Source organism: Danio rerio, chromosome 1, assembly GCF_052040795.2.
Source record: "Danio rerio strain M-AB ecotype USA chromosome 1, GRCz13ab, whole genome shotgun sequence".
NCBI lineage: Eukaryota > Metazoa > Chordata > Actinopteri > Cypriniformes > Danionidae > Danio > Danio rerio.
This window is the reverse complement of record NC_141021.1, coordinates 17680080-17705701: the sequence shown is the minus strand read 5'-3', so window position 1 is coordinate 17705701 and position 25622 is coordinate 17680080. Positions and strand designations below refer to the sequence as shown.

The 25622-nt window shown below is 36.3% G+C and overlaps 1 long non-coding RNA gene across 1 annotated transcript in view; it reads right to left on the bottom strand.

Moving 5' to 3' along the window:
* Positions 1-25622, bottom strand: part of LOC147846759 (uncharacterized) — a 1232122-nt gene that overhangs the window by 615738 nt on the left and 590762 nt on the right. The window lies entirely within an intron of this gene.

The following is a 25622-nucleotide window of genomic DNA, read 5'->3' as shown; positions in this document are numbered from 1 at the left end:
GAATTGAATTTCACCTCTACCAAACAGAAAAACACTAACAATCAATAATGCATGATTATTTAATGGCAATGCTTTGCAATCAAACAAATTTGTTATAATGGAAGTCAATTGGGCAAAACTAGCTACTAACATAAAGAAAGAGTAGTCAATTAGAACCGTACACAAGGGTTAATAATCCTATAAGATTGTATCTCGTCAGACTCCACAAACATGATCTCTATGTCGCACTGTAAGATGTCAGTTGTCTTAACGTCTGTATGACATTCAAGAAATGCCAAAAAATGACACACAGGAACAGGTTCACAGTTTGATGTCATCCATCAGTAACATGTTCTGTAAACGGCATGCTGAAATGATAAATAACAGCAAACATAAACAATCTGTAGCATTACCTTTACTCATAACATGCCTTCATTATAATAAAAAAACAAGACACACACACAGACACACGCACAAACTGTTTTGACATTTTTCTGCAGTGTTTTGAAGTTGTCACACTGATAGCATCATCTCTTCGTTTTGGCTCTCCTATTAGTTTTTGGCTTGATGATCATCGTGAGAGAAGTCACACTGCAGGAGAGTGTCTCAAATCTTCTGACACTGCTAAAACTTCATGCGAGGTAAAATCTGATTCCAATGGCCATTAATAAGCTGTCAGTGAACATGTCAAGAAAACGATCAAAGACCACAGATTGTAATGTTCTTTCATGTATTTAAGTTCCCATGTTTCTGGTCTGACCTACATTTGTGTTCATGCATGTTTGTACATTTCATCGTATTGAACTACATTAGTACATCAGTATTGATTGTGCTTTATTAAAAACGTTTAACTATTTATCATGATTAGATTTCGTTTTGGGACACAACTTAAAACATTTTATTACATTTTTTGAAAAAATATTTTTGTTTACACATCTGTGGAAACAAGTAAATGTGTTACATTATTTAGAATTTTTGGTTGTCATAAACTCACACATGCCTATAGTCTGAACACATAATAAGCGTTTGCATGACGTCACCATTTTCATAAAATCCAATTTTTGTCTTTTACACTGAGATGATTTTTTAAATTTTTTATTTCTTGCTCCCAAAACATCATTGTAATAATGAATGGCAAACAAATAGTAAAGTTTTCAGCTTATATTCAGAAAATAGTGTTGTAGAAACGCTCCTTTATAGTTATAATTATAATAACTCTACATTTGATACGGGAGTCTACAATCATTGCAGGTAAAACATTTGTTCAAATTGCACAGACATTGACACAAAAGAGGCTTCTTTTCATCCAAACGGAAGAAATTAGTTGACAGATTACAGGAGCTGTTTCTCTTCCTATCTTCATACATTTTCACACCAGCTGTGTGGAGGTAATTTTTGACAAATTACACTGCAGAGTTTTTCTAGCTTGTTGGATACAATGATAGGAGTAAAAGCTAATATAACAAAAATTAACAAATAAACAAAATGAGAGATTAATTATATGATATTACATTAAATTAATAATTATTTCTATTAATAATAACAATTTTATCATTAATATTTACAAAAAAAAGAAAACAACCTTAAAGGTAGAACTAGTTAGTGCTAGGTTGAGCCTCCTTTTGTTTATTGGACCTGTCATTTCATGCCATTTTCATGGCAAGCTGTGCTATTCCTTGATTTTTGTAATTTTACAATCCCAATAAATTATTTTCTAAGAGTGTACATATTGAGAAAAAAAAAAACACAATATCAAAATCGTTTTATACACTCTAAAAATAATCAGTGACCTTGTAAATATCACAAAAATAAAATTTTTGTTAGCTTATGAATATTTTTGTATTTTGAGGCAACTTAAGTGAAGAATTAAATAAGTTTTTTTTAATTTTTTTATTTTAATAAACAAGGCTATATGTTATGTTATATATACATACAGTGGTGTGAAACATTTTGCCACATTACTGATTTCATCTTTTTTGCATGTCACAATTTAAAGTTTCAGATTGTCAAAAAATGCATGATGTCTTTACTCGTGTTATGTTTGTCTATAACACTAGTAAATACATTATGCAGTTTTTTTTTTTTTATTAAAGTTTTTATTTACACAGCCAGGTGTGAAAAGTTTAACCCCATGTTAAAACATAGCTTATCTCTGGCTTATCATACCCGAGTTCAATTTCTCTAGCCGCATTCATGCCTGATTACTGTCACACTTTTGCAGTCAAGAAATCACTTAAATATGATCTGCCTGACAAAGTGAAGTAGACCAAAAAATCTTCAAAAGCTAGACATCATGAAGGTCCAAAGAAATTCAAAAACAACTGAGAAAGTAAAAAATTTAGATACATCAGTCTGGAAAAGGGTATAAAGTTATTTATAAAAAATTGGGACTGCATCAAACAGTTAGAGTCATTATCTACAACTGGCAAACATGGAGCAGTGCAGAACATTTTAGGAGTTATTTCCTCAACTGCACAATGACAACTCATCCAAGAGGTCACAAAAGACCCCACAACAAGTCTAAAGAAATGGCCTCACTTGCCTTCGTTTAAGGTGAGCGTTCATGACTTCACCATAAGAAAGACACTGGACAAAAATGGTTTCCATTTTGGAAAGTGTGCGTTTCATTTTGTGTGGCTAAAAGCAACACAGAATTTCAGAATAAGAACATCAACAGTAAAATGTGGTGTTTGTAGTGTGATGTCTGGGGCTCTTTTGCTGCTTCAGGATATGAAAGACTTATCAAAAATGGAACCATGAATTCTTATGTGTATTAAAATATCTTGAAGGAGAATTTCTGGCCATCTGTTAATGACCCCAAGCTGAAATGAACTTTGGTTCTGCAGCAGAACAATTATGAATAGCATACCAACATGTCCACTCCGGAACGAGCAAAAAAATAAATAAAATAATAATAATAAAATAAATAAATAAAGAATTTGAAGTGGCGTAGTCAATGTCCTGACCAGAATCGAATTGCGATGTTGTGGCATGACCTTAAAATGGTGGTTCATACTTGAAAACCTCCTAATGTGGCTGAATTACAACAATTCTGCAAGGATGAGTGGACCAATATTCCTTCACACTGCTGTTAAACATTCATTGCAAGATATCGAAAATGCTTGATTGCAGTTGTAAGAAATGAGTCTGCCTCGACCCAACTTCCACTCTAAATGGTGAATTGATGCTCATTTCCCAAAAGGGCTGACTTATGAGAGAAAAGAGAAGTCAACAAGGTCTTGTCTCTGCATTGTTTGAGGTGACTACATCTCAACCAAATGGTAACAATTGTAGAATGGGGATGGGTGTGGTGCACAAAGAACCATCTCGTCAATGGTGTTGAAACTGCATTAACATGGAGAGATAGGGAGAACAGCTGGGTCAACAGCCAAGGAGCAACTTCATTAACATCTAAAGGCAACATCAAAAACAGTATAAAGGTTTGAGTTTAGGAATGTTCAGGGTTCATTCTGACTCCGGTGAACCCAAGGTACTGCCATGTATTTTGAGACTGCTATGCTGAATAAACATCTTCATTGAGATTTTCTTCGTCATCATCATTTTTTCTTACACAGTTGTTGCTGCTAAGGGTGGCTAAGGGTAACCAATATAATAATACACTGTAAAACCAAAAAAAAAGTTCTCTGAATGGTAACTCGAACCATTTGAGGAAAGTGATTGCATCAAATCATTGAAGTTCAAAAATGAATCCTAATTAGCAATGTGAACTTAATCCATTTGAGTAAAAAGCATTTTGAGCACAGTAAAACTTAATAAAAGAAGAGAACTCAAACCAATTGAGTGCTGTAAAACCCAATGAGTTAAGGCAACTTAAACCACTTGAGGAAACTACTTGCTACAAAGCTTTTGAGTAAAAAAAATAAACTATTTTATATTGATCAGGTTAAATACCTGAATATTAACTCATAAGTTCAAAACTCCTTTCAAATAAGTATAATTAACTTTCAGTAAATTTTGAGTTAACTACACTTATCTCATTTTGACTGTTGGGTTTTACAGTGTACTACTACTACTACTAATAATAATAATAATAATTTAAAACTGCATGATTTGTTTACTTGTGTTATCTTCGACTAACATTTAAATTTGCCTGATGATCCAAAACATTAGTGTTACAAACATGCAAAAGAAAAAAATGTAATAATAATAAAAAAAATCAGTAAGGAGGCATTTTTTTCACACCACTGTATATACATTAACAATATAGTGTGTAATAGTGGAGGAGTAAAAAGAGACATTGAATGGGATCAAGGACTGAGCCAATGGCCACAATACAGTCATACCAATTTCAATTTAGTAGCAGGAAATATGACATCTCAAGGATACAACATTTGATGCAAGGCTACCGCATTGTCCATACTCTTTTGCGTTACTTTATTTTTCATTACTATCATGGTTGCCGTCCTTGGTTTTACAACAACAAGAAACAGTTAAAGTAGTTCTGTTGACATTCAAAACCAATTATTCCCATGTTCCTGCACACGTGTGAAATGATATATTGTCTCCAGGTCTTCCTTTGTGACAAATCTGTTCTCTCGGAGCCATCACTGGCATGTCATCTGACATTAGAAAATGCCTCCAGATCTGAGGAAATGGCTCGAGATCTGAGAAAAACCTCCTCACCTCAGAGGTTTGGAAATTTCATAAGAGCAGAGCTAAACTGATTCCAGTCGAGGCAACAGAATTATTGGAAATGGAAAAAGCGGATAATGTGGGGAGGAGGCCACGGCGAATGTTTTCAGCGGGACACTTTCTGTTGTGACAGCATATTTGCAAACAGAATTTCAGAGAAATGCAAAACTAAAGGTGCGTTAAATTTGGGCAAGCGACACATCCTCAGAGATTTCGTCTTTTCACACTCTGTCTGCACAAAAAAAATCAGTCTTTGACATTAAATAGTGGTTTTAGAGAAGCTAGTCGTTTGCTATAAGCGAGATGCACGGCGTCACCCAGACATGACTGGCAACTCGCTTGCATCTTCAACAGCCATATAATAACCAGCATGCATGCCATATGAAAAGAGCTATAATCTATAATTCATCCCTGCTTCCTCAAAGTAGTAGCTACTTCCTTCAAACGAAGAGCAATGAAAACCAAACAACTTCCTCTCACAATGTGCAATTAGAGGGGAATCAATTCACCCTGCCACATATTCACTGATGTATTGTATGATTATGCTAATTGGAGAATTATGGAAAGATCAGGACAGCTATAACGTCACAGAGCAGTTAATGAGGAGCAGGAATTTGAAATAGATCATACTTTCATCAGCGCACCTTGTCTTTTATGTTCTCTCTGATATTAGGCGGCATACTAAAGACCTGCAGTAAACACTTTATAAATCAGGCTTTAATAGGTTTAAAAGATTTGACTGAGAGTTCATTATGGGATAGTCTTTCTGTCCCATTACTACAAAATATAGCATCTTGTATCCCATGTGTGTGTGTGTGTGTGTGTGTGTGTGTGTGTGTGTGTGTGTGTGTGTGTGTGTGTGTGTGTGTGTGTGTGTGTTACATCGGTTTAACCCTTTAACAGGATGTTTTATTATATGCTGGCGAAAAATGATTTATTTCTGTATGTTAAGCATGGTAAGTGAAAAGCACTCAATCTAGTTTGACGAATAAATCATGATGTGTGAAATTAACTGTGTGTGTGTGTGTGTGTGTGTGTGTGTGTGTGTGTGTGTGTGTATGTGTTTTAAATCAGAATACTGTGGATTAAGAATCGGTTCCTCATATGATAAAAAAATAAAACACTGCAATTTATTATTTCCATACAAATCTGAAACTTGCCATAATTAATTATTTGAGATATAATCTCTATAAAATCTTTGTTCAAAATAGAAATATTGTTTTATATTACACTCTCAGAAAAAAAGGTACACGGTGGTACAAATAATGCTCCTTAAGGAACAGTTTTGTATCTTTGTAAACGTTAAACCTTATATATAGTGGCAGTTCTAGACCAATGTAACTGGGGGGGCCGGGCAGGGGCCACTTCTACTTTTAGGGGGCACACTTTAACATACATCACAAACTATTTAAACAATTACTCAGTTATTTTTTTTTATGCATCACTCTGCAGTCTTCATAAACATTCATTCATTCATTTTGTTTTCGGCTTAGTCCCTTTTTTAATCTAGGGTCGCCACAGCAGAATGAACCACCAACTTATCCAGCATATGTTTTACACAGCGCATGACCTTCCAGCTCCAACCCATCACTGGGAAACGCCCATACACTCATACACCTTGGACAATTTAACAAATTCACCTATGGCACATGTTTTGGACTGTGGGGGAAACCGGAGCACCCAGAGGAAACCCACTGCAACACAGGAAGAACATGCAAACTCCACACAGAAATTCCAACTGACCCAGCCGGCACTCGAACCAGTGACCTTCTTGCTGTGAAGCGTTTGTGCTACCCACTGCGCCACCGTGCTTCCCTGTCTTCATAAGCTAATTAAATAACTTAAACTCGAAAATAATCTTCAGTGTTCATTTATTTGACAAGTAACTTTGTATTGTAGGATAACACATTTCTAACATTCAAGTACAGCAAGGCACAATTTTACACCTGTAAACTTTAACAGATGCAGTTGAAGTCAATTTTTTGCCCTCCCAATAATTTAAAATAATGTTTCCCAAGTGACCTAAATCAAACCAAGGAGATTTTCAAAGTATTTCCTATAAAACACAAATAATTAATCTGGAGTCATAATAAGTCTTATTTTTTATAGTTTATTTCTTGAATAAAAGCAGTTTTAAATTTTTAGTTAGTGTTATTAGCTTCTTTAGGAAATAATTACTGTATATTTGATTGATCATCTACACAACAAACCAGTTATACAATAACTTAACTAATCATTCCAACTTTCCTAGTTAACATAACCTAGTTAAGTCTTTAAATTACACTTTAATCTGAATCAAAGACTAAAGAGACTTTTTGTTCAACTATCTTGCTAAATAACTAGTAAAATATCATGCACTGTCACCATGGGAAAGGTAAAAAGTAGTTATTATAAAAATGGTTAGTTAAACAATTTTGTTTAAAAACGTGTTGTAATAAATCATGTCTTGATGACTCGTGCTTTATGTCATGTCACGACTGAAATCAAAAACAAATAAAGGCAAAACTAAACGTGTTAAATATGACTTATGCCTAGTTCAGACTGCGTGATTTTAGCCCCGATTTTGGCTCGCTGACAGGTTTTGAGAAATCGCCGACAAATGCCTAAAATCACGGGCAAATCGCTGCTCGTGCACGTGAGTGACAATCACACAGTATGAACTTTCAAAGACGCGATCTGAGAGAATCGCCGATGAGTCACTGATGCCTTCGAGATATTTGGCGTGCTAAATATCTGGAGCTGTCGGCGATTCAAATCATGCCGTGTGAATTGAGTTTTGAATGAAAATAACATCAGCGATCACCTACAGCCAATGAGAGAGCAGCTTTCACTTGTGTGTGCGTGTGTGTATACCTGCTGCAGGCCAGCGGGAGGCTGGGGGAGAAGTTAAAAGCACTCATTTCAGTTTATTTGGACCCACGAAATGGAGGAAAAACTAGTGGAGGTTTGACAGGACTCAGGAGCAACTGTGTCTGTTTGACGTTTCATACAGAAAGAAAATAGTTTATTATCAACTTAAGTTGAGGAGAAATGGCTAATTCCCTTTAAACCCAGGTGAGCAAACATGTACATGTTCTACCCCATTAAAGGCTTCTTTCTCATTATGTAGTTAATAACAAAAGATATACTACGTGTTTTTGGCTGTGAGACGTAGTTTGGACGAAGTTGTCTTCCGATAGTGAAGTCATGCAATGTGAATGTCCCTGTCGCCGATCCATCTTGCAGTGTAAACAAAGCAGCGACGAAATGCTAGCCCAGATAGTCATGCAGTGTGAAAACATCTGTGACACGACTACTTTGAAAATCATGCAGTCTGAACTCGGCATTACATGAGCGTGACTGAAAACTAAACTGGATCACTGTTTCATCTGTTCTCCTGTACTTGCCGTTGTAAGTTCAAGACTGCATTTCCTAACGTTAAACTATGTACAGTCAATTTCTAAATAATTATAGCCTCTGCATAGCACTTCCTATAATAAAAGTTTTCAAATCGCTATTGAAAACAGAATCCTAATATCATCAACGGTGGACATTTTGATAGTGTTTCACAACATAAACATGACTGAAGTTGAATCGTATTATTACCTGTCAAGTATTACCAGTCAGTCAACAGCAACCTCTGGTGGATTTACGTGAGAACAGCAGACGCGAATGGAACTCCTATGAAATTTGAGATCTCAGAAAGTGTAAACGTCAGCCTCTAGTGGATTCACGAAAACAAAAACTGCAAAAAACGTAGCTCCTGGGATGTATTTGGTGCTCTTCAGAATTGCATATAGTTACGTTTTCAGAATGAGCCTGAGGTGTTCACAATGAGCTGCTTTTAGCATACTTCTCTTAAATGAACAGCGTTATTTATACAGTTTTTCATTTAAAAAAACACAATACAGTATACAGTGCACACTGTGCATTTTACAATGCATTCCATATTCCATTTTAAACAGAGCTGGAGGAAAAGATGGATCTTGCAAACACACACCGACAAATATGGTTCTCTTTAATGACAATATGGTTGAAGAATTATATTGCTCATGTGGGTGGGGAGGTCGTTAGAAATTTCAAATTGTAAAAACAGTTATCCTCTCAAAAAAAAATAGAATAAATAAAATAAAAAGATGAAGAAGTATTTCCAGTAGCAGCTTTCAATTCGACAAAGCTGTGAGGTTGGTGAGAAAAAAAAAAGTCAAGCTATGTTCAGTCTGTTGAAGGAGTAAAGGCCACTTTCAGTCACACGGGGTTCACCTCTGCTTCCCTCTAGTGTGAAATCACTGACAGAGATGTATCACTATCCGATTGTCTCTCACCTCTAACAGACACATAAACACACACATGGACAAACCCTGTTCACACTTGGTATTATGATGCGTTATTGTTGATTCGATCACAAATGGCTAGGTACAGATGTAGGGTGTGAAATGTTTCGAGCTTGTACACTATAGACTGCATCCAGATGTTGTCAAAAACGCATTTAATCTGACTGTTCGCATAGTGTGAATGCGTATGTGGTTGAATGTGTTCAGTTTGATCTCTGTAGCTGAGCTGAGGGGGAAAACTTTAACATTGATTGTAAGGTTTTGTATTAGAGCTGAAAATAAATGTGGAATGATCTTTAACCAGTGCTGGTAAGTTTAAATGTTTTCATTTGCAAAATTTTACACATTTATGTGTTTATCTGCAAATTAGATTTTTAAACATAGCTGCTTCATTCTCTTTAAACAGAAGCTCTTATTAGTGCCTGTGAACTAGAGTACTTTTCACAAGATACAGCTTTGTGAATGCTTTATGTGTAAAGTCTTTAATGTACTTTTAATAATTTTATTATGTTCAAAACGACATTCAGGGATGTGAGTTTAAGCCTCAAAACTTTTGGATGATGCATGCTTTGGATGACCTGTCTTTTTCTGTGATCTATTCCAGCACTCTCAGGAATAAGGGTACGGTAGCTGTCACTTGTCGTATAGTTTTGTATCTAAAGGGTCCATAATGATACAATAAAGGTACATTTATATTTCATTTGGGCACTAGTATGTACCTTTAAGGTAAGGGAGAGCAGGGAAGAAAGTTACATTTTTCATAAAAAACTATAAAAACTAATTTTAAAAGAAGTTTTTAGCAGAAATATAGTTTTGCTGTGATTTCCCAAGAGTGCTCTATCAAAATCAGCTGTTATTTTGCATCAGTGTAGAACAACTCCAATATAACTACACTTTAAACAAAAATTGCAAATTGTTACTTTTGACCCCATAGACAAGGATGAAACACATGGGTGGGTCAACATTATCTGGGTCATTTATAAACAGAACTGACAACAAAATGCATTACACATTTTACTAAAGGTCTTCTCCCAATTTAGCAATTGTGTAAACTAGTTTTATACACATATTGAGATATTGCAAAATCAAAACCTAAAACAAACACGGTAACACTTTACAATAAGGTTCATTAGTTAATTCATTTACTAACATGAACTAATCATGAACAACACATGTACAGCATTTATTAATCATAATTGAACATTTACTAATGCATTATTAACATCCAAGTCCATGCTTGTTAACATTAGTTAATGCACCATGAGTTAACATGCACTAACAATGAACTACTGTATTTTCATTAACTAACGTTAACTAACATGAACAAATACAGTAGTAAATGTGTTGTTCATTGTTTGTTCATGTTAGTAAATGCATTAATTTACATTAACTAATGAACCTTATTGTAAAGTGTGACCACAAACACTACTAAACTTTTTGAATGTGGCCTAATTCCACGTTTTAGCAAAGGTCTTACATTTATACTGGGAACAATACATTGACAATCAGTACATATGTGTCATTTTACAGGTTCTAACACAAATTTGAAGAAGCATTACTTACCATATGTGATGACTGAACAATTTAAAAATCTGGTGAAAAATATTGCATGTGTCTGACTTCTTCTGGTGTTTCACTAGCAGTTGGCAAACTGACTTAATGGTGGATGTTCTGCCACCTGCTGGATTGAAAGTATGGTACGGAACTTAAAGGATGCTTTAAGCAAGCAATTGTTGTTAGGGCTTGAAACCCCAAATAAAATAAATGCATATTATTAGACAATGATAGTGTTTTTTGACCTTGCATGCATATCAGCCTGTTGTTGAAGACCCCCAAATCGAAAATATGAGCTTTCATAATGCATAATAGGGGCTCTTTGATGCCAGGTGTGAACAGGGCCTAAGAGTGTTTAAAACAGGGGTCACCAAACTTGTTCCTGGAGGGCCGGTGTCCTGCAGATTTTAGCTCCAACCCTAATCAAACACACATGAACAACCTGATGAAGGTCTTACTAGGTTTACTTGAAACACTCAGGCAGGTGTGTTGAGGCAAGTTGGAGCTAAACCCTGCACACCGGCCCTCCGGGACCGAGATTGGTGACCCCTGGTTTAAAACAACGTCACCCCATCCCACAAAGTAGCAACACAAGCATGTGTTTTAAAACAAGGTGATTTTCCCCTGATTTAGATTTGAGTAATTGTTATTTTGTACATCAAAGCTCTTTGAAGTTGTGCTAATGAGAGAACTTTATCCAAACAGAGAGCAGTGTCACTCTACTGTAATAGACTTCACAACTCCACTAATTCTCTCCTTCATTAGCATGCATGAAACTGATGTTCTGTACTGTAATCAGATAATGGGGTATGTGTTTTTCTTTAAAGCTCCGACAACTGAGGCAGGAGAGTGGGATGATTAGGAGTTGAGGAGAGGCTGGCATTTTGAATTGGTTTATCACAGCCTGACAGGTGACAAATGAAGTGGATGGGGTTTATATAGATGGGCTGAATTTCACCTGGAATGACTTTTCTCTTTTGGACTAAATTTGGTTTTTTATCATCTGATAAAAGGTTTGGTAAATTGCATACTTCTATATTGTAGAAAAGGTTCTATTTTAAAATTTCTATTAATTGACTATATTCAATTCAATTCACACTTATTTGTATAGCGCTTTTACAAGATTGTGGCAAAAATTAACATATGAGGAGTTCAGATGCAAAAACTTCTAAGTGCTTCTGTATTAATCCGCGGTCGCCACAGCGGAAAAAACCGCCAACTTATCCAACACGTTTTTACGCAGCGGATACCATTTCAGCCCCAACCCATCTCTGGGAAACATTCATAAACACTCATTCACACACACTCTACGGACAATTTAGCCTACCCAATCCACCTGTCCTGCATGTCTTTGGACTGTGGGGGTAACCGGAGCACCCGGAGGAAACCCACGCGAACGCAGGGAGAACATGCAAACTCCACACAGAAACGCTAACTGAGCCGAGGATCGACCCAGCGACCTTCTTGCTGTGAGGCGACAGCACTACCTACTGCTTTGCCTGTTCAGTAATTTTAAATGCAAAAAAATTCTCCAAACTCAACATATTTCCAAATTACAAATTAACTTGAATATTGAATAGAAACAGGAAGCTTTTGTGTTGAGTAATTAGGAGACAAAACACAATGTAGTATTTTAACAGGTACAGCCTGGTGTCTGCATTTGACTTTTATGTTGGGGAATAAAATGGCACTGAAAATAGAAACAACAGGAAAATTTAAAGCAACGTGACAAATAACACAGTAAAAAAAATTACATTTGTAAACTTGGATAAATGGAATGAAAACAACAACAACAAAAATCCATGATATTCCATGACTTCATTCATTCATTTTCTTTTCAGCTTGGTCGCTTTATTTTTAAGCAGCGGATGCCCTTCCAGCTGCAACCCATCACTGGGAAACAACCAAACACTCTCATTCACAAACATACACAACGGACAATTTTAGCTTACCCAATTCACCTGTACCACATGTCTTTGGATTTGTAGGGGGAAACCGGAGTAAACTCCACACAAAAATGCCAACTGGGAGTAAACGGGGAGTTAAAGGGAGTTCCGGGAGAAATAACAAAACTGGATGGTTGTGAGAGATTGGTCTGAAATACGGGAGACTCTCGGGAAAAACGGGAATGTTGGCAGGTATGCTTACCAGTTTAATAATGATCTGATCAGCTTTAGTTAGAAATTAGACTGTTATAATCTTCCAAGCCTAAGGGCTTATTATGCAGTTCTGTCGTCATCTTGTGTATAGAAAACGTCAGCCGTCTTTGATCTACTTAGTATGGCAGGCTAATGGCCGCCGACGAGCTGTCTCTCAGAAATTGTAAATATTTTAAAATAGGCACTATTCTTATAAATAAACTGCATAGTTGTAATCTAAACAACTACATTCTTGACTAAAAAACCTCAAAAGTACATTATGTTGTCTAAAAGCAGTAATATTTGTCAAACTGTAGAGTGTCTCTCTGCTTCTTGCTGACTGTATGTGGCAGAGTAATACACAAAGATGAAGGGTGAAGAGGCCTGTGTGTGCTGTTACTGGCAAAATATCACATGGCCATCAGCCAATCAGATTCAAGAACCAGACAGAACTGTTGTATAAATAAATAAAGCCAGAATAATTAGAGATTTTTTTTTGAGAGTTTTTCATTCATTTCTAGACAGTCAAACGTTTACATACATTTCTTTGTTTTTTTGTTTATTTTTTTTTAGCTTTGCTTTAACAACTATAACATTGGTCACATGTTTTGGGTATCTTTCCACAAGCTTCTCACAATAGTTTGAAGGAATTGTGTCCCGTTTCTCCTGACAGAATTGGTGTAACTGAGTCAGATTTGTTGGCTGTCTTGCTTTTTTTCAACTCTGCCCACAAATTGTCAATAGGATTGGGATCAGGGCTTTGTGATGATCACACCAAAACATTCACTCTGTTGTCCTTAAAGCACATTTTAACTAATTCGGCAGTATGCTTAGGGTCATGGTGGCCATTTGTGGCCAAGTTTTAATTTCCTGGCTGATGTCTTGAGATGTTGCTTCAGTATTTTTACATAATTTTCTTTCTTTATGATGCCATCTATGCTATGAAGTGGACCAGTCCCTCCTAGAAAAACAGCCCCACAACATGATGCTGCCGCTCCCATACTTCACAGTTGGGATGGTGTTCCTAGGCTTGTAAGCTTTCTCCTATATCCTCTGAATGTAACACTAGTCATTATGGCCAAACAGATAAATCTTAGTTCCATCAGACCACAGGACATGTTTCCAAAAATTATTCTTTTTCCCAGTGTAATTTAGCAAATTGTAATATGGCTTTTTGTTGTTGATTCTGGCTTGTTGATTTTCCCATGTTGTCACAAAAGGAAGCAGTGTGTTTCAGGTTTTTCTTAAATAATATTTTACAGTTGTGCCTTCAATTAACTTAAATGTTGTCAATTAGCCAATCAGAAACTTCCAAAACCTTGACACCATCATCTGAGGTTTTTTAGAGGCATAATAATCTTATTGTAAAAACTTGACTTTCAAGAAAAGTTATAACAATTTCTCGAGAAAATATCTCTCTTTATTCTGCTATTAAGCATAACAGAAACAAATGTGATAATCCTAACTTACCTAACAGAGAAAAAGTTTAGTCACATTAACATCTGACTTTTTTAATGGTTATGTGTCTTTTTATACAGTGTATGTAAATGTCTGGTTTCAACTGTATGTAATGCACACAAATCCTGAATGTGACCCTTTGTTATACAGATTGGGTATCAACTCTGCCCTGTTTTTTTAACTACTAGTTCTTGACCTCTGCAGAAAGAGAACAGTCTATTTTGTGGAATAACTAGCAGCAGGTACGGTCAAATGCTGCGTGATCGGCCTTCTCCTTTGGGGCAGTCAGTCTGTCAGTCACTATTGACTGAGCAACCATCACCCCATCCACATCTCAACCATCTTTCTCACACTCGCATGCACAAAAATAGCAATGCTGTCATTCCATCAGGCCAAAGCTGAAATGCGACATATCGATATGCCATGGCCCTTTCACAGGAGGCATGTCAAAACAAACTGTCACTCACGGCGCTGACAAGACGCACTGGTAGCGAGGAAGCCATCAGAGACCTCAGATGCCGAACTCCCAATAGAGCTTTCCTGTCATTTGACAACAGCTAATGATCACAGGACTCACATGGCAGTAAAGGAAATGGGCAGCGCTTAAATAATAGTTTTTATTAATGGGATAGTTCACAAAAACAAAACAGTTCTGTCATCCCTGATGTAACACTAAAATTATATAAGACTTTGTCTTTTGCAGAACACAAATGGAGAAATGCCAAAAAATGACTTTTCATGCTTTTTTCAGCCCAGGTGTTTAAAGGGTCATGAAACACCAAAGCATATTTTTTTAGATGTTGACAGTCATATGGCATACTAAAAACACTATAAGGACACAAATATTTGCAAAAAAAATAAAATTTGTTGTTTTAAGAGCAAACAACAGTTTAAAAACTGTTTTTCCAGTTTAAAAATATTTTTTTGAAGCATGGTCACGGTAATAAGATCATTGTGTAAATTCCAGTGTGGGAATTGGCTGTCTGTACCAGCCGGTACAAAGTGACGTCTTTGAGATTTTATCAAATCTATTCATTAATTCATGGGAAAGACTTGATTCAAATCAATTTGCGTGATCTATTGTGAATAAGATGCAACTTCATTATTATGCATGATATAGCTTAGAAGACTCCTATTACCTGTTACAGTGTTCAGAGAAACACCATGTTGTGTTGCCAACTCTAATTCAAACAAGTATAAGAATTGTTCGAAGGCATGAGTCGTCAGTGTTGTGTTTATAAATATTCTGCAACAAAGATTTTGTTTACATTTTCTCGCAATGAGAGCACAGCTTGCGCGTAGACCCACATGTGTGGATAACATTGGTCTGCTAACACGTGACAAAAATATGCTTGTAAGGAGCATTTTTTACCCGGGAGCTTTTCGAATCCGAAAATGGTGAAATCCAGATTCGCCACTTGTTTTCTTAAAAAAAAAAAAAAAACACACACAGTTCCAGTTTGTGCTGATTGCCCTGTCTCTTTGATATGGAAAAGTTAGTATCATCAGCAGTCTTCTTTCAGTTTTTAAAGACAGACCTTAGTCAAAATAATTTAGTTACTTAGTTTACAGCAAAATCACGGCAATATTATGGACTTAAAATCCTCCACTTCCACACAGCTCTTAGATCTGCTGTAAATGCTGCTCTCCAAAATCTCCCCTACGTCTGTGTTTGGGTTGCTGCTGTGAAATTCAGCTGTAGTGCATGCAATGAAACTCCCTTTTCATGCAAACCCTTTCCTCTTCCCCTCGCCACTCCCACCTAAACAAAGCTGGACAAAGTCACTTTCCTGACTTTTTTCAAACTAGAGGTGTGAAAACACCCTGCTGAAATAGGGGGCTTCATGGCCCTTTAAAGTCAAAATTTATATTGAACGAACAGTTTACCCAAAAGTTCTGTCATCATTTACTCACCCTTCACTTGTCACAAACCTGTTTGAAATTCTTTCATCTCAAACTGAAAAAAAGGCTATAAAAAAGGAAGACTGAAGACCATGGACTTAACGATTAACCATAGTATTTGTTTTCCTACTGTGGGAGATGTCGATTACTGCTTTCTAAAATTCTTCAACATATCCTATTTTGTGTTTAACAGAACAAAATAATAATAATAATAAACGTTTTGAACCATTTGATGGTTAGTAAACAGTAAGTACATTTATTCTAGTTTACCATTAAGTTGAATCATTCAAATGTCAGCTGCTCAGGTGTATTAATATAACTAAATTGTTAGTGACTGAAAAAAATGAGAAAGAAATTGTGACATTTGGGACTTTTATTACACATTTATGTTAGCTTTGTAGAAGTTTTAAAGTTGTGAGTCAGTTGCAAAACACGCTTATAATGAAAACGTACCACCGTATACATTTTTGGAGAGCGCCAAATATGTAGCCAGCATTTCTCCTGGCTGCATTTTGTCTTAAAGTGAATGCTATAGGTGGGTTCCGCTACGGTTCCAGAAAGCATGTAAAACAAAAACTAAAGCCAAAAAATAAAATAAACAAGTAAATAACAAGTTGGGTTTAGGGAATAGGTGATCGGGTCAATCTGTGCTATTGAAAACACTATCAGTTGGGTTAAGGGAAGGGGATGATTAGGTCACTCTGTGCTTTTGAAAACACTATCGGTTGGGTTTAGGAAAATGGGTGATCGGGTCAAACTGTGCTTTTGAAAACACTGTAGGAGGGGGGATCGGTTGGTCTGTCAGTCAGTCAGGCAACGGCGGCCTATAGTGGATTTACGTGAGAACAGCAAGCATAAATGGCACTCGCAAGAGTAATTTGAAATCTGAAAAAGCACACACAGTGCTTTTTTTATACTCCAAATAAGAAGGCTTGGAATGGTAAGTGCATAATAAAAGAAACAAAACAGGAGAGGAATCCATCTTTTTAGAAATGGAAAAGATGGACATTACAAGATGTAACAAAAACAATCATTTGAATTAACATCAACGGATCTGTGATCTAAGAAAAGAAAATGAAAACAATAATAACATTATAGTTTAATGGTACAGGATGACCCTTTTATTTCCAGCCGGTGCGAAGGATAAAGGAGAGGGGAGGAGAAGAAAGAAGCATTTAGGACTTGAGCCACCTCAACATGCAGCTATGAGGCAGAGGACTGTAAGTGGTAAACACATTGATAAAACCATTTCTTTAATAACACTTGTTTGTCAAAATGCCACCCAGAGGCAGTTTCCATTATCACAGTTTCAACACTTTATGAGCCATCTTTAAATACAAGCCACGTAGAGCGTGCTGCCCGTGAGAGCGAGCGAGAGTGGTCTGTGATCTTAACAGCACCTCCCCTCAATTCTCCTGCAATGATTTTAAAACACTCCATTCAGTCTCACGGGCAAAAGAGCAATAGACTTTGGCTATTGAAAGAACTGATTTCATAGCTTTAAGAAAAAAAAAGTTTTGCTCTTTTTCATAATTTTTTTTTTGAAAGATGACACTGCAAGGCAAGTGGAAACGATCTTCATTTTAATATGGTCACTCGATGTCAAACTCGCAAGAAATTTCATAAAAAAAGGGGGCAGATTTTCCTTGGAGGAGAATGTTTATGAACCCATTGGTCACACTCAAGTAAGCATTTATGCATGAAAAGTCACAGAGTATCACGCTTTCTTATTATATTCCTTTGTTATGCTATTACGGGTACATCATTCACATTATTAAAAAAAAAAAAGAAAAAAATTAAAATGCACCCCCCCCCCCCATCAATTGGATTCCATCGGCTATGATGCGATTCCTCTTTCCACAGAATGAGCCTGATGACAGGAGATAAATAGTAAAAGGAGCTCAACATGCTTTTAGCAGTAACTTGCATTATATTATCCGCATTTTCACGTGTCATGGGTGAACAGGCCTCATTTGTCATAGAGTGACAGGCCTGTAGGCTCCCCAAAGCTAAATGCATTATTAATACTCCTTCCTGCCTGATAGATTCAATAAGACTCAAAACTAGAGATAAAAAACACAAGTCTTTCGGTCACAGATGACAGGGTGGCGCTGGTCAAAGTTGAGGTCTTTGGTTAAATTAACTCAAATTTCTGCCATATTCATTCATTTTCTTTCGGCTCAAGCCCTTTATTCATCAGCAGTCGGAATAAACTGCCAACCTAATCAGCATATGGTTTACACAGTGAATGTGCTTCCAGCTGCAACTTAGTACTGGGAAACATCCATACATACGTTCACACACATCCACTATGGCCAATTTAGTTATTCAATTCATCTATTTTGGCATGTCTTTGAACTCCTGGGGAAAACCGGAGCACCCACAGGAAACCCACGCTAATACGATAAGAACATGCAAACTCGACACAAAACTGATGACCCAGCCGGGACCCAAACCTGCAACCTTCTTGCTGTGAGGCAACAGTACAAACCACTGAGCCACCATGTCACCTTTCTGCCATATGCAATTATTATTACTAGTAGTAGTATTTTATATTTAGAGGTGTCTCCAGAGACAGCCGAGTCTTCGCTGGCATCCAGCGTCTCCAGCCTCCAGCCTCCAGCACCTAGACTGTAGATCTGCACAAGACCTTTGGCCATAGGACAAATGGTTGTGCCCAACTGAGCCTGGTTTTCACTCAAGGTTTTTATCGTTCACTTTCGCCAGTTGGTGAAGTTTTTTCCTTGCCGCTGTCGCCACTGGCTTGCATGGTGCAGGACTTATAGAGCTGCACATTGATGGATTTGCTCTTCAGTGTTTAGACTCTCAGCAGTGAATATTAAACCACAATGAACTGAACTGAATTGAACTAAACTAAACTGAACTGAACTTAAACTCTGAAAACTGAACTAACACTTTCAATTCACTTTAATCTTCGATGTGAAGCTGCTTTGACACAATCTTCTAAAAGCGCTATACAAATAAAGATGAATTAATAATTGAAAGTGTTCATGGCACAAGTCCACCGAAACCTCTTTGTGCAGCTGAAAATTACAGCACTCTTCCAAAAACGCTCAGCTGTGAGCTCTTTTCCAACTGTAAAACCTTTTAAAAATGCAGAGGGCTCCGCAGCACTTTGTGGAAAAAAAACGCATGCTCTGGTTCCGTTTACACTAATAAGTTTTAGTTTTAAAACGACATTTTGCAACGTAAACGATCCATGTCCACACTAGCATTTCCCTTAGCATTTCTGCAAACATTTGTCTTGCCTTTATTTCCTATATCGTATTAACATATTGTACATTATACTTTTATAATGGCTATTATTGATTATTAAAACTGATATTCAGCAAAAGAGACAGGGTGTGTTCCATTTCCATTTATTCATTCATTTATTTTCTTTTCTGCTTGGTCTTTTTATTAATCTAGAGTCGCCACAGTGGAATGAACCGCCAACTTATCCAGCATATGTTTTTATGCAGCGGATGCCCTTCCAGCTGCAACCCATCTCTGGGAAACATTCATACACACTCATTCACACTCATACACTATGGACAATTTTAGCAAACCTAATTCACCTGTACTGCATGTCTTTGGACAGTTGGACCACACGAATGCAGGGAGAACATGCAAACTCCACACAGAAACAACAACTGACCCAGCCAAGGCTCGAACCAGCGACCTTCTTGCTGTGGGGCAACACCACTACCTTCTGCGCCACTTCATCACCCATGTTCCATATTTTTCAATGAAAATGAAAGGAGGCAGTGATGTTATAGGCTCAGCTTTATTATAAATATGCATACAGTGAAGATGACACTCATATAAATAAGTACTGTAGCTACACGATGGCAAAACATTTTTAGTGTCTGTTAAGTACTTATCAAAATGGAAATAGACAGTTCCTTATATCATGTTTTCATTTTATTGTGGAGACAATAAACAACGTGAAACAACGTAGCCAGTGTAATGCAAATAACATTATAAAGTACACTGTTTTTACCCGACGTGTCCTCGGCAGTTTGTTTTCCATATCAAACTTGTGAAGTCTGAACTTAAGGAAAGAGAGCAAGTTTTCTGTCTGATGGATGAATATAGTCTAAACTACTTTGATTAAACACAATATATATGTGTAAACAATACAAATCCACAAAAAAACGTCCGCTAGTTATACTCCAGCTGAATATATTTTAATTTATTTATACCTGATCCAAATCAAAGCGACTTCCCCTCAGAGACACTGAAACACAATAAGACGCGCTGTTAGGCACAGGATATGTTCAACCACAGATCGGCTTGAGAAAGGAATGCAAAATAACATTTATGCTAATGTTTCACAGATGATGAGCCAAGACAATAAACAAGGTGTTTTTTGGGGGGGTGGGGGGACATTTCTACCGTTTTCACTGGCAACTCAAAACTAATTAACTCACTCCGTAGTGAAGCCTCTTGCAGCCTGCCTATTCAAATTTAATTAGAGCTAGAATTACTCAAAATAATCATAACTGGCAAAACCTCTGCGGTATTTGATTTATTTAGCTTGATTCTTAGTGGATTTTCCATTTCTACCTTAACTGTCCTTTGCTTTACTTTACCTCAAAAAAAGAAAAGAAAAGCTGCATTCCAAAGCATCTATCATTGGCACACTTTTCATCCTGCTGGTATGTAAAATAAGCTAATGAAAATATGCAAGCTGTCTTCAGCGTCGTCGCATTCCAAACACACGACATTCAAATTAGCGCAGACATATTTGGTTCATTCAGGGTAACAAAACACACAAAGCTACCAGAAAAAAGCCTTTCAGTTACTACAAAGGGAGAGGAAAGGGAAGATATGCTTTCTGTTTGTGTGTAATATAAATTAAATGACTGTGTATTTACTTTTGCTAAAGCAATGAACTTAATTAAAAATGTATGAGTGAGTCTAAACCTTACATTTTTAAATATGGATGTTTAAGAGCGCACTAAGTAATTTTTTTTTTTACATTAGAAAGATAAATAAAAAAATATGGAAATGTGTTTTACTCAGTTTACTGGAATAGTACACACCACACAGTGGAAAGTTACACATTGCTCAATTCATGGCAGAATGGCAATGCATTTTTATGTATCACTCGTTATAATATCAAACTCTTAATATCACTGGGCAGACATCCTTTGTAAGTTACATCCAGAAAGTATTAATAGCGCTTCACTTTTACCACATTTTTTTTTATTACAACCTTATTCCAAAATAGATTAAATTAATTTATTTCCTCAAATTTCTACACACAATACCGCATAATGACAATGTGAACAAAGATTTTTTTTTTTAATTGTTGCAAAAGCCTCACAGCCTTTGCTCAATACTTTGTTGATGCACCTTTGGCAGCAATTACAACCTCAAGTCTTTTTAAATATGATGGCACACGGTTGGCACACCTGTCGTTGGGAATTTTTGCCCATTCCTCATAGCAGTATTTCTTAATCTCTATCATGTTGAATGGGAAGCGACAGTGTACAGCCATTTTCAGATCTCTCCAGATGTTCAATAGGATTTAGGTCTGGGCTCTGGCTCGGCCACTCAAAAACATTTACTGAGTTGTTGTGAAGCCACTCCATTGATATTTTGGCAGTGTGCTTTGCGTCATTGTCCTGCTGGAAGATGAACTGTCGCCCCAGTCTGCGATCAAGAGCGCTCTGAAGCAGGTTTCTCTGCTTTCTCTGAAAGAGGTGTCTCTGTAGATTGCTGTATTAATATTTCCCTCTATACTGACTAGTCTTCCAGTTTCTGCTGCTGAAAAATATCCCCACAGCATGATGCTGCAACCACCATGCTTCACTGTAGGGATGGTATTAGCCTGATAATGAGCAGTGCCTGGTTTTCTCCAAACGTAACACCTGACATTTACTCCGAAGTGTTCAATTTTAGTTTTATCAGGCCAGAGAATTTAGTTTCTTATGGTCTGAGAGTCCTTCAAATGCCTTTTTGGAAAATTCCATGCGTGGAGTGGCTTCTGTCTGGCCACTCTACCATACAGGTCTAATTGGTGGATTGCTGCACAAATTGTTGTCCTTCTGTAAGGTTCACTTCTGTCCACAGAAGAACGCTGGTGTTCAGACAGAGTAATCATCGGCTTATTGATCACCTCCCTGACTGAGGCCCTTCACCCTGATTACTAAGCTTAGATGGCCGGCCAGCTCTAGGAAGAGTCCTGGTGGTTCTAAACATCTTCCACTCGCAGATGATGGAGGTCACTGTGCTTATTGTAACTTTCAGAGCAGCAGACATTTTTCTGTAACCTTCCCCAGCCTTGTGCCTCGAGACAGTTCCTTTCTCTTTATACTTGGTTTGTGCTTTGACATGCACTGTCAACCCTGGGACCTTATATAGACAGGTGTATGCCTTTTCAAATCATGTCCAAACAAACGAATTTACCACAGGTCAAGTCCAGTTAAGCTGCTGAAACATCTCAAGAATGATCAGTGGAAATAGAATGCAACTGAGCTCAATTTGGAGCTTCATGGCAAAGGCTGTGAATACTGATGTACATGTGATTTTTCAGGTTTTTTATTTTTAATAAATTTGCAACAATTTCAAAAATCTTTTTTCACATTGTCATTATGGGGTTTTGTGTGTTGAATTTTGAGGAAATAAATTAATTTAATCCATTTTGGAAAAAGTCTGTAACAAAGAAATGTGGAAAAGTGAAGTGCTATGAAAACTTTCTGGATGCAGTGTATATGCAATTTTAGTCACTTTTTTGTAACTAAAAGTGTTACTTAGTTACTTTTTAAGGAAATACTGTAAGGAAAAATCTGAAATTGCAATATTTTGTTTTCCATGATACATGTCGCAATGTGAATACAATTTGATCTGATGGCTTAAATAGCTGTTTGGTAAAAATACATTAATTCACATTAATTAGGATGATTCTGTAGGGGAGTGATCTGCGCATAAAATATAATAAACCAATAAAAGCCAAAAAATACAATGGATTAAAGATAAAGGTTAAATAAACAATGTTTATGGTGTTCTGGGAAGGTGCAAATGAATGCTCAAATGTAAATACACTGATTTCCTGTAAAATCTACAGTAATAAATTACAGCATCAACTACAATAAATTTTGGCATAAAGTCTGTATTTACATTTACAGAACCATTTATCTTGCAGTATTGATTTATTTACAATATTGTGTATAGAATAGGTCATTATCACTTTAAAGTGCCTTTGATGTGACACAAGATTGAATCCATTTTTTTATGAATATGTAATTTCTGATGTTTTATTATAATTGGTAAAACCTTTACACACATGCAGGTAGAATTATAAGTGTTTGAAATGTGTTTTTGTTAATTTTTGCCATATTCTTTCATTGAATGGATGTGATTTTGCCATGTCCCACACACTGTTCAGCCAACCTCAGTGAGTCTAAAATGTAGGTAAATTAGATCAAATGAAAACTATTCTATATATATATATATATATATATATATATATATATATATATATATATATATATATATATATATATATATATATATATATATATATATATATATATATTTATAAAGCAATAAAACATTGGTATGCTTACATGTTTCTTCTCGAAATCTCAAGACATCTAAGTAATGTTGACTCAAGTAAAATTGAAAAGGAGTACCGGTATACTTGTGCTTTATTTGTGTACTTTGCCCACCAGTGCCATTCAAAAGAGACTGATGAGAGTTCATGAGAGTTCATCATCTTGTTTTTAAGTCTTGCCAATTTGACTTTAAACCAAGCTCAAGAACATACTGAAGAGAGCTCAATCCATTATTTGCGTGCTGTTGAGCTTCCAAAGTACCTACATAAAGCAGCTTTTCATACAAAGTGTAAATAATGAATTATGTTTACTTTCACCTCTTTTTGCACTTGAACGGACAAATGCATACAGAATTTCTGTCTTGGCATGTATCCTCATAAACAGTCGGTAATGTCTCAATGGAACAGTTGAGAAGGATTAAATACATGCATTTGGTCTTAAAACGACAGCAAGCTAACACTTAATCAAAAAACTAAAGCAAAATAACTTACTGAACCATACTCCTGATTAAAAAACCTTTGTATTGTATACATTTTATAAAAAAAAAAAAAAGAAAGAAACAATTCAATGGTCATTTCAACTGATTATTTCAACTGATCATTTTTAAAAATTTTATTAAGAAAAAAAAAAAACAGTTTTTGATTCAATCATTTTTGCTAATTTAGCAACATCAATATATATTTAATTTATGCAATAACAACAATACATTGGTATTTTAGATTCGACTAGGCTATAAAATCTATCAAATAATGACAGTTTTTATTTTTGGGTGAACTGTCCCACGACAAAGACAACACTATCAGTTGGTCCAATAGATAAATTAATTTCACTTATATGTTAACATTTTTGTTGTGCTATTATATACAAATTGCATGACATATGCACATTTATACAACAGTTCTCTTGTTCTTAAATCTGATTGGCTAATAGCCATGTGATATTGTGCATTACTCCTCCCACATAGGCAGCAACAAGCAGAGAACACTCTATAGTTTGACAAATATTGCAGCTCTTGGACAGGATAATGTATTTTGAAGGCTTTGGAAATGTACAGTAGTTGTTTAGATTGCAGCTATGCAGTTTATTTATAAAAACACTGCCTATTTTTAAATATTTATAAATTCTGACAGACAGCACATCTGCGGCCATTAACCTGTCATTGCGCAGACCAAAGGCGGTTGATGTTGTCCATCCACAAGATGGCGACAGAGACAGCAGAATAAGCCCTTAGAGGAGAAAAAACTCAGTGTAATTTTAAACTACATCTGATAAAATCATTATAAAACTGGTAAGTGACTTTCTAAGTCAATCTCTCTCTTTTGTACAATGCAATGCTGCATTTATACTATAGTAATTGTAGTGTGCTATGTAAGATGAGTTACTTTTTGGTTAGTTATCTGTTTCTAGGGAGTCTCCTGTTTTCATTCATGCAGACTAGTTCAGTAAGTTAAACAGAAAGAAAGAATAAATGCCCACATGTGTTTAGCGTTTTTCCGTATCACAAATACCAGTAGGCGCAGAAGGCCCCTACTGGCCATATCTATCAGCTGATAACCCCTGATAATGCCCATCAAATCGTGTGATAACATTCAAATCGACTGGCCTATTTGTCAACTTCCAATGTATTGTTGTGTATTGTCGTAACCAACCAACTATCAAACAAACAAACAGTAAATTAAAATAAATTCCTTTGATTTAATTTGTACAAATAAAAATAAATGCAATAAAAAAACTTGCAAGCCCCCAAACTCCACCCCTAAGGAAATCACACTAAAATGCACGAATGGGATCATGTAAATTCATACGGATCATCCACACACTGCACACACAAATGCATGTTTGTTACAGTGAATGAACAGTTTCAGGCAGCTCATGCTGTACCGTCAATGCGTGTAGGAAAACAAAACCAAGACATGAGCCTTTTTCTTTCCGCCTTTAAGACGGGGGTCAGAATCGATGTTCCCTCAGCACTTCTTGTACCTTCCTATTGAACGAGACACGGCGGATGAAGGCATCGGCGGTAAAGATCGATCAGTCTGAGTCAGTAGCTAACAAACTTT